Source organism: Boleophthalmus pectinirostris, unplaced genomic scaffold (assembly GCF_026225935.1).
Source record: "Boleophthalmus pectinirostris isolate CB_2022bp ecotype Guang Dong unplaced genomic scaffold, ASM2622593v1 HiC_scaffold_20, whole genome shotgun sequence".
Taxonomy (NCBI): domain Eukaryota; kingdom Metazoa; phylum Chordata; class Actinopteri; order Gobiiformes; family Gobiidae; genus Boleophthalmus; species Boleophthalmus pectinirostris.
The window spans coordinates 181,903-192,047 of NW_026571153.1; the positions used below are offsets into that span (position 1 = coordinate 181,903).

The following is a 10,145-nucleotide window of genomic DNA, read 5'->3' on the forward strand; positions in this document are numbered from 1 at the left end:
TCGGTGTGTGTGTGTGTATATGACTCGGTGTGTGTGTGTATATGACTCGGTGTGTGTGTGTGTGTGTGTATATGACTCGGTGTGTGTATATGACTCGGTGTGTGTGTGTATATGACTCGGTGTGTGTGTGTGTATATGACTCGGTGTGTGTGTATATGACTCGGTGTGTGTTCCAGTGGAGCCGTACGCGGTGCTGAGCTCAGCGCCCTCTGCTGGCAGTGACAGGGTCCTGGTCTGCAGCGTCTACGGCTTTTACCCCGAACACATCAGTGTGTCCTGGACCAACCACCAGCAGAGTCTGACGACCGGAGTGACCACGACTGACCTGCAGCCAGACGCAGACTGGTACTACCAACTGCACTCACAGCTCGAGTACTCCCCCAGGTACTGGACCAGGACTAAACCAGGACTAAACCAGGACTAAAACCAGGACTAAACCAGGACTAAACCAGGACTAAACCAGTAAACCAGGTACTGGACCAGGACTAAACAGGACTAACCAGGACTAAACCAGGTACTGGACCAGGACCAGGACTAACCAGGACCAGGACTAAACCAGACTAAACCAGGACTAAACCAGGACTAAACCAGGACTAAACCAGGACTAAACCAGGTACTGGACCAGGACTAAACCAGGACTAAACCAGGTACTGGACCAGGACTAAACCAGGACTAAACCAGGACTAAACCAGGTAACTAAACCAGGACTAAACCAGGACTAGGACTAAACCAGGACTAAACCAGGACTAAACCAGGTACTGGACCAGGACTAAACCAGGTACTGGACCAGGACTAAACCAGGACTAAACCAGGACTAAACCAGGACTAAACCAGGTACTGGACCAGGACTAAACCAGGACTAAACCAGGACTAAACCAGGACTAAACTGGACCAGGACTAAACCAGGTACTGGACCAGGACTAAACCAGGACTAAACCAGGTACTGGACCAGGACTAAACCAGGACTAAACCAGGACTAAACCAGGACTAAACAGGTACTGGACCAGGACTAAACCAGGACTAAACCAGGTACTGGACCAGGACTAAACCAGGACTAAACTAAACAGGACTAAACCAGGACTAGGACTAAACCAGGGACTAAACCAGGACTAAACCAGGACTAAACAGGTACTGGACCAGGACTAAACCAGGTACTGGACAGGACTAAACCAGGACTAACCAGGTACCAGGACTAAACCAGGACTAAACCAGGACTAAACCAGGACTAAAACCAGGTAAACAGGACTAAAACCAGACTACCAGGACTAAACCAGACTATAACCAGGTACTGGACCAGAACTAAACCAGGACTAACCAGGACTAAACCAAGTACTGGACCAGGACTAAACCAGACTAAACCAGGACTAAACCAAGACTAAACCAGGACTAAACCAAGACTAAACCAGGACTAAACCAGTACTGGACCAGGACTAAACCAGAACTAGGACCAGGACTAAACCAGGACTAAACCAGGACTTTCTAAACTTGTCTCTGTGCAGGTCTGGAGACCAGATTTCCTGTGTGATTGAACACAAGAGTCTCAAAGAACAATGGTCCTGGACTGGGTAAGACCTGTGTGTCAGGTCCTGTGTGTCAGGTCCCCGTGTGTCAGGTCCCGTGTGTCAGTGTGTCAGGTCCCCGTGTGGTGTCCCGTGTGTCAGGTCCCGTGTGTCAGGTCCCCGTGTGTGTCAGGTGTGTGTCAGTCCCTGTGTGTGTCAGGTCCCTGTGTGTCAGGTCCTGTGTGTCAGGTCCCTGTGTGTCAGGTGTGTGTCAGGTCCTGTGTGTGTGTGTGTCAGGTGTGTCAGGTGTGTGTGTGTCAGGTGTGTGTGTGTCAGGTTGTGTGTCAGGTGTGTGTCAGGTGTGTGTCAGTGTGTCAGGTTCCCTGTGTCAGGTCCCTGTGTCAGGTGTGTGTCAGGTCCCTGTGTGTGTCCCCGTGTGTCAGGTCCCTGTGTGACAGGTGTGTGTCAGGTGTGTGTGTCAGGTGTGTGTCAGGTTGTGTCAGGTGTGTGGTGTCAGGTGTGTGTCAGGTGTGTCAGGTGTCAGGTGTGTGTCAGGTGTGTGGTGTCAGGTGTGTGTCAGGTGTGTGTCAGGTGTGTGTCAGGTGTGTGTCAGGTGTGTGTCAGTGTGTGTCAGGTGTGGTGTGTGTGTGTCAGGTGTGTGTCAGGTGTGTGTCAGGTGTGTGTCAGGTGTGTGTGTGTCAGGTGTGTGTCAGGTGTGTGTCAGGTGTGTGTGTGTGTCAGGTGTGTGTCAGGTGTGTGTCAGGTGTGTGTCAGGTGTGTGTGTCAGGTGTGTGTGTCAGGTGTGGGTGTGTGTGTCAGGTGTGTGTCAGGTGTGTGTGTGGGTGTGTGTGTCAGGTGTGTGTGTAGTGTGTGTCAGGGTGTGTGTGTGGTGTCAGGTGTCAGGTGTGTGTCAGGTGTGTGTCAGGTGTGTGTGTCAGGTGTCAGGTGTGTGTCAGGTGTGTGTGTCAGGTGTGTGTGTCAGGTGTGTGTCAGGTGTGTGTGTCAGGTGTCAGGTGTGTGTCAGGTGTGTGTCAGTCAGGTGTGTGTCAGGTGTGTGTGTGTCAGGTGTGTGTCAGGTGTCAGGTGTGTGTGTGTGTGTGTCAGGTGTGTGTGTCAGGTGTCAGGTGTCAGGTGTGTGTCAGGTGTGTGTCAGTTGTGTGTCAGGTGTCAGGTGTGTGTCAGTGTCAGGTGTCAGGTGTGTGTCAGGTGTGTGTCAGGTGTGTGTCCAGGTGTGTGTCAGGTGTGTGTCAGGTGTGTGGTGTCAGGTGTGTGTCAGGTGTGGTGTCAGGTGTGTGTCAGGTGTCAGGTGTGTGTGTGTCAGGGTGTGTCAGTGTGTGTCAGGTGTGTGTGTCAGGTGTGTGTCAGGTGTGTGTCAGGTGTGTCAGTGGTGTCAGGTGTGTGTCAGGTGTGTGTCAGGTGTCAGGTGTGTGTCAGGTGTGTGTGTCAGGTGTGTGTGTCAGGTGTGTGTGTGTCAGGTGTGTGGTGTGTCAGGTGTGTGTCAGGTGTGTGTGTCAGGTGTGTCAGGTGTGTGTGTCAGGTGTGTGTCAGTGTGTCAGGTGTGTGTGGTGTGTGTGTGTCAGGTGTGTGTGTCAGGTGTGTGTGTGTCAGGTGTGTGTCAGGTGTGTGTCAGGTGTGTGTCAGGTGTGTCAGGTGTGTGTGGTCAGGTGTCAGGTGTGTGTCAGTGTTTGTCAGGTGTGTGTCAGGTGTGTGTGTCAGGTGTGTGTGTGTCAGGTGTGTGTTCAGGTGTGTGTCAGGTGTTGTGGTCAGGTGTGTGTGTGTGGTCAGGTGTCAGGTGTGTGTCAGGTGTGTGTGGTGTCAGGTGTGTCAGGTGTGTGTGGTGTGTCAGGTGTGTGTGTGTGTGTCAGGTGTGTGTCAGGTGTGTGTGTGTCAGGTGTGTGTGTCAGGTGTCTGTTGTGTGTGTCAGGTGTGTGTGTCAGGTGTGTGTTGTGTGTGTCAGGTGTGTGTGTGTGTCAGGTGTGTGTCAGGTGTGTGTCAGGTGTGTGTCAGGTGTCAGGTGTCAGTGTGTGTCAGGTGTGTGTGTGTGTGTCAGGTGTGTGTGTGTGTCAGGTGTGTGTGTGTGTGTCAGGTGTGTGTCAGGTGTGTGTCAGGTGTGTGTCAGGTGTGGTGTGTGTGTGTCAGGTGTGTGTCAGGTGTGTGTGGTCAGTGTGTGTGTCAGGTGTGTGTGTGTGTGTCAGGTGTGTGTCAGGTGTGTGTCAGGTGTGTGTCAGGTGTGTGTGTCAGGTGTGTGTCAGGTGTGTGTCAGGTGTGTGTGGTGTCAGTGTGTGTGTGTGTGTCAGGTGTGTGTGTCAGGTGTGTGTCCAGGTGTCAGGTGTGTGTCAGGTGTGTGTGTGTGTGTCAGGTGTGTCAGGTGTGTGTGTGTGTGTCAGGTGGTGTGTGTCAGGTGTGTGTCAGGTGTGTGTCAGGTGTGTGTCAGTCAGGTGTGTGTGTCAGGTGTGGTGTGTGTGTGTCAGGTGTGTGTCAGGTGTGTGTCAGGTGTGTGTGTCAGGTGTGTGTCAGGTGTGTCAGTGTGTGTGTCAGTGTGTGTGTGTGTGTCAGGTGTGTGTCAGGTGTGTCAGGTGTGTGTGTGTGTGTCAGTGTGTGTCAGGTGTGTGTCAGGTGTGTGTCAGGTGTGTCAGGTGTGTGTTCAGGTGTGTGTGTCAGGTGTGTGTCAGGTGTGTCAGGTGTGTGTGTCAGGTGTGTGTCAGTGTCAGGTGTGTGTCAGGTGTTGTGTGGTCAGGTGTCAGGTGTGTGTCAGGTGTGTGTCAGGTGTGTGTGTCAGGTGTGTGTCAGGTGTGTGTCAGGTGTCAGGTGTGTGTGTCAGGTGTGTGTCAGGTGTGTGTGTGTGTGTCAGGTGTCAGGTGTGTGTCAGGTGTGTGTGGTCAGGTGTGTGTGTGTCAGGTGTGTGTGTGTGCAGGTGTGTGTGTCAGGTGTGTGTCAGTGTGTGTGTCAGGTGTGTGTGTCAGGTGTCTGGTGTGTGTCAGGTGTGTGTGTCAGGTGTGTGTCAGGTGTCAGGTGTGTGTGTCAGGTGTGTGTCAGGTGTGTGTCAGGTGTGTGTGTCAGGTGTGTGTGTCAGGTGTGTGTCAGGTGTGTGTGTCAGGTGTGTGTGTGTCAGGTGTGTGTGTCAGGTGTGTGTCAGGTGTGTGTCAGGTGTGTGTGTGTCAGGTGTGTGTGTGTGTCAGGTGTGGTGTGTGTCAGGTGTGTGTGTCAGGTGTGTGTGTCAGTGTCAGGTGTGTGTGTCAGGTGTGTGTCAGGTGTGTGGTGTCAGGTGTGTGTCAGGTGTGTGTGTGGTGTGTCAGGTGTGTGTGTCAGGTGTGTGTCAGGTGTGTGTGTGTGTCAGGTGTGTGTCAGGTGTGTGTGTCATGGTGTGTGTGTCAGGTGTCAGGTGTGTGTCAGGTGTGTGTCAGGTGTGTGTCAGGTGTGTGTCAGGTGTGTGTGGTGTCAGGTGTGTGTCAGGTGTGTGTGTGTCAGGTGTGTGTCAGGTGTGTGTGTGTGTCAGGTGTGTGTCAGGTGTGTGTCAGGTGTGTGTGTCAGGTGTCGTGTGTGTGTGTGTGTCAGGTGTGTGTCAGGTGTGTGTGGTTCAGGTGTGTGTCAGGTGTCAGGTGTGTGTGTCAGGTGTGTGTCAGGTGTCAGGTGGGTGTGTGTTCAGGTGTGTGTCAGGTGTGGTGTGTCAGGTGTGTGTCAGGTGTGTGTCAGGTGTGTGTCAGGTGTGTGTCAGGTGTCAGGTGTGTGCAGGTGTGTGTGTGTCAGGTGTGTGTGTCAGGTGTGTCAGGTGTGTGTGTCAGGTGTGTGTGTCAGGTGTGTGTGTGTCAGGTGTGTGTCAGGTGTCAGGTGTGTGTGTGTCAGGTGTGTGTCAGGTGTGTGTCAGGTGTGTGTGTGTCAGGTGTGTGTGTCAGGTGTGTGTGAGGTGTGTGTCAGGTGTGTCAGGTGTGTGTGTGTCAGTGTGTGTCAGGTGTGTCAGGTGTGTGGTGTCAGGTGTGTGTCAGTGTGTCAGGTGTGTGTCAGGTGTGTGTGTCAGGTGTCAGGTGTTGTGTCAGGTGTGTGTCAGGTGTGTGTCAGGTGTGTGTGGTCAGGTGTCAGGTGTGTGTCAGGTGTCAGGTGTGTGTGTGTCAGTGTGTGTCAGGTGTGTGTCAGGTGTGTGTGTCAGGTGTGTGTCAGGTGTGTCAGGTGTGTGTCAGGTGTGTGTCAGGTGTGTGTCAGGTGTCAGGTGTGTGTGTCAGGTGTGTGTGTCAGGTGTGTGTCAGGTGTGTGTCAGGTGTGTGTGTCAGGTGTGTGTCAGGTGTCAGGTGTGTGTCAGGTGTGTGTGTCAGGTGTCAGTGTGTGTCAGGTGTGTGTCAGTGTGTGCAGGTGTGTGTCAGGTGTGTGTGTGTCAGGTGTGTGTCAGGTGTGTGTCAGGTGTGTGTCAGTCAGGTGTGTGGTGTCGGGTGTGTGTCAGGTGTGTGGTCAGGTGTCAGGTGTGTGTGTCAGGTGTGTGTGTCAGGTGTCAGGTGTGTGTCAGGTGTGTGTCAGGTGTGTGTGTCAGGTGTGTGTCAGGTGTGTGTGTGTCAGGTGTGTGTGTGTGTGTCAGGTGTGTGTCAGGTGTGTGTGTCAGGTGTCAGGTGTGTGTCAGGTGTCAGGTGTGTGTCAGGTGTGTGTCAGTGTGTGTGTCAGTGTGTGTCAGGTGTGTGTCAGGTGTCAGGTGTGTGTCAGGTGTGTGTCAGGTGTGTGTGCAGGTGTGTGTCAGGTGTCAGGTGTGTGGTGTCAGGGTGTGTGTCAGGTGTGTGTGTGTGTCAGGTGTGTGTCAGGTGTGTGTGTCAGGTGTGTGTGTCAGGTGTGTGTCAGTGTCAGGTGTGTGGTGTGTGTGTCAGGTGTGTGTCAGTGTGTGTCAGGTGTCAGGTGTGTGTCAGGTGTGTGTCAGGTGTCAGGTGTGTGTCAGGTGTGTGTCAGGTCAGTGTGTGTCAGTGTGTCAGTGTGTGTGTCAGTGTGTGTGTGTCAGGTGTGTGTCAGGTGTCGGGTGTGTGTCAGGTGTGTGTCAGGTGTGTGTGTCAGGTGTCAGGTGTGTGTCAGGTGTGTGTCAGGTGTGTGTCAGGTGTGTGTGTCAGGTGTGTGTCAGGTGTGTGTGTCAGGTGTGTGTGTGTCAGGTGTGTGTGTCAGGTGTGTGTGTGTCAGTGTGTGTGTCAGGTGTGTGTCAGGTGTGTGTCAGGTGTCAGGTTGTGTCAGTGTCAGGTGTGTGTCAGGTGTCAGGTGTGTGTCAGGTGTGTGTCAGGTGTGTGTCAGGTGTGTGTCAGGTGTCAGGTGTGTGTGTGTCAGTGTCAGGTGTGTGGTGTGTGTCAGGTGTGGTGTCAGGTGTGTGTGTCAGGTGTGTGGTCAGGTGTGGGTTGTGTGTCAGGTTGTGTGTCAGGTGTGTGTGTAGGTGTGTGTGTCAGTGTGTCAGGTGTGTGTCAGGTGTCAGGTGTGTGTTCAGGTGTGTGTCAGGTGTGGGGTGTGTGTGGTGTGTGTCAGGTGTGTGTGTCAGGTTGTGTCAGGTGTGTGTGTGTCAGGTGTGTGTCAGTGTGTGTGTCAGGTGTGTGTCAGGTGGTGTGTGTCAGGTGTGTGTCAGTGTGTGTGTCAGGTGTGTGTGTGTCAGTGTGTGTGTGTCAGGTGTCAGGTGTGTGTGTGTCAGGTGTGTGTGTGTCAGGTGTGTGTGTCAGGTGTGTGTGTGTCAGGTGTGTGTCAGTGTGTGTGTGTGTCAGGTGTGTGTCAGGTGTGTGTCAGGTGTCAGGTGTGTGTCAGTGGTGTGTGTGTGTCAGGTGTGTGTCAGTGTGGTGTGTGTCAGTGTGTGTGTGTCAGGTGTGTGTGTCAGGTGTGTGTGTGTGTGTCAGTGTGTGTCAGGTGTGTGTCAGGTGTGTGTGTCAGGTGTGTGTCAGGTGTGTGTCAGGTGTGTGTCAGTGTGTGTGTCAGTGTGTGTGTGTGTCAGGTGTGTGTCAGGTGTGTGTCAGGTGTGTGTGTGTGTCAGTGTGTGTCAGTGTGTGTGTCAGGTGTGTGTCGGGTGTGTGTCAGTGTGTGTCAGGTGTGTGTCAGTGTGTGTGTCAGGTGTGTGTCAGGTGTGTGTCAGGTGTGTGTCAGGTGTGTGTCAGTGTGTGTGTCAGTGTGTGTGTGTGTGTCAGGTGTGTGTCAGGTGTGTGTCAGTGTGTGTCAGGTGTGTGTCAGGGTGTGTGTCAGGTGTGTGTCAGGTGTGTGTCAGGTGTGTGTCAGTGTGTGTGTCAGGTGTGTGTGTGTCAGGTGTGTGTCAGGTGTCAGGTGTGTGTCAGGTGTGTGTGTGTCAGGTGTGTGTGTGTCAGTGTGTGTGTCAGGTGTGTGTCAGGTGTGTGTCAGGTGTGTGTCAGGTGTGTGTGTCAGGTGTGTGTCAGGTGTGTGTCAGGTGTGTGTCAGGGTGTGTGTCAGTGTGTCAGGTGTGTGTCAGGGTGTGTGTCAGGTGTGTGTCAGTGTGTGTGTGTGTGTGTGTGTGTCAGGTGTGTGTGTGTCAGTGTGTCAGTGTGTGTGTCAGGTGTGTGTGTCAGGTGTGTGTGTGTCAGGTGTGTGTCAGTGTGTGGGGTGTGTGTCAGGTGTGTGTCAGTGTGTGTGTCAGGTGTGTGTCAGTGTGTGTCAGGTGTGTCAGTGTGTGTGTCAGGTGTGTGTCAGGTGTGTGTCAGGTGTCAGGTGTGTGTGTGTCAGTGTGTGTGTCAGTGTGTCAGGTGTGTGTCAGGTGTGTGTCAGGTGTGTGTCAGTGTGTGTGTCAGGTGTGTGTCAGGTGTCAGGTGTGTGTCAGGGTGTGTGTCAGTGTGTGTGTCAGGTGTGTGTCAGGTGTGTGACGGGGCCCTCTTGTGTGTGTGTGTCAGGTGTGTGTCAGGTGTGTGTGGTGTGTGTGTCAGGTGTGTGTCAGTGTGTGTGTCAGGTGTGTGTCAGGGTGTGTGTCAGGTGTGTGTCAGTGTGTGTGTGTCAGGTGTGTGTCAGGTGTGTGTCAGGTGTGTGTCAGGTGTGTGTCAGTGTGTGTGTGTGTGTGTCAGGTGTGTGTCAGGTGTGTGTCAGGTGTGTGTGTGTCAGTGTGTGTCAGGTGTGTGTCAGGTGGTGTCAGGTGTGTGTCAGTGTGTGTGTCAGGTGTGTGTCAGGTGTGTGTCAGGTGTGTGTCAGTGTGTGTGTCAGGTGTGTGTCAGGTGTGTGTCAGGTGTGAGGTGTGTGTCAGGTGTCAGGTGTGTGTCAGGTGTGTGTGTGTGTGTGTGTCAGGTGTGTGTCAGGTGTGTGTCAGGTGTGTGTCAGGTGTGTGTCAGGTGTGTGTCAGGTGTGTGTCAGGTGTGTGTCAGGTGTGTGTGTCAGGTGCGCTCCTGTCTGTACACTTGTAGTTGTAGTGAGCTGTTGTCTCCACAGAGGGCGCTCTCTCAGACGGGGACAGGAATAAAATCGCCATCGGAGCCTCTGGTCTGGTCCTGGGTCTGGTTCTGTCTTTGGCCGGGTTCATCTTCTACAAACACAAGTCCAAAGGTCTGACGTCTTGGATCTGTGCAGCTTCTTCTCAACCTTCTGACTCTTCCTCTTGTGTTTCAGGCTGGATAATCGTCCCACGGGGCTCCTAAAGACTCACGAAGGTTCCTGAAGGTTCCTGAAGGTTCCTGAAGGCTCCTGAAGGTTCCTGAAGGTTCCTGAAGGTTCCTGAAGGTTCCTGAAGGTTCCTGAAGGCTCCTGAAGGTTCCTGAAGGTTCCTGAAGGTTCCTGAAGGTTCCTGAAGGTTCCTGAAGGTTCCTGAAGGTTCCTGAAGGTTCCTGAAGGTTCCTGAAGGTTCCTGAAGGTTCCTGAAGGTTCCTGAAGGTTCCTGAAGGTTCCTGAAGGTTCCTGAAGGTTCCTGAAGGCTCCTGAAGGCTCCTGAAGGTTCCTGAAGGCTCCTGAAGGCTCCTGAAGGTTCCTGAAGGCTCCTGAAGGTTCCTGAAGGCTCCTGAAGGTTCCTGAAGGTTCCTGAAGGCTCCTCTCGTGTCCTGATGTTTGTCTCTGGACTAAATCTGCTGCTTTTCTTGGGGTTGCGGTTCATAAAACACAATCAGAGGTTTTAGAATAAAAGTGATTTGACGCAGGTGAAGATGAGACGCTTGAGCTGTGATCTGTGAGGAACATCTGTGTTTGTGAGGAGCTTCATGTCTCTGTCCATTGTCCTTCAAATAAATCCTAAAGTAAAGCTGAGTGTGGTGAGGAGCTGGAGGAAAGTGGCGTCTGTGAGAAGAAGGAAATGTAAAGGTGATGATTGTTGGTGTGTGAAGCTCCGTTTGACGGCGTCTTTCTGCTTCTGCTTTAATAAAATGAATCAGTTTGTTTGAGAAGATCAAGTCTGTGTCCTTCTTGGTGTTTTTGGTGAAGAAATGAGAATCACAGAAGCTGCAGATGTTTGATTTTGACCACATCAAAATCAGATTGAGTCTGGAGCAGTTTTCTGTTTCCTCTGGACCAGGGACAGAGTCTGGAAAATTACTTTAAAATGTAATCCCCTACAGATTACAGATTACAGATTACATCCACCAGAATGTAGTTTGTAACAGAATCCATTAAAGTACTTAAAGTGAGTAATGTAATCTGATTACTTTGGATGACTTGATTTACTGTAGAGAAACAAAGACGAGGAAATCTTCACATAAGAAGTTTTGTCTGATAAAAGAAAATAAAAGTCAA

The 10,145-nt window shown here is 52.3% G+C and overlaps 1 pseudogene; it reads left to right on the top strand.

The window, feature by feature from the left end:
* Positions 1-9,805, top strand: part of LOC129409826 (HLA class II histocompatibility antigen, DQ beta 1 chain-like) — a 12,419-nt pseudogene extending 2,614 nt beyond the window's left edge.
* Positions 9,806-10,145: the final 340 nt, after the last annotated feature.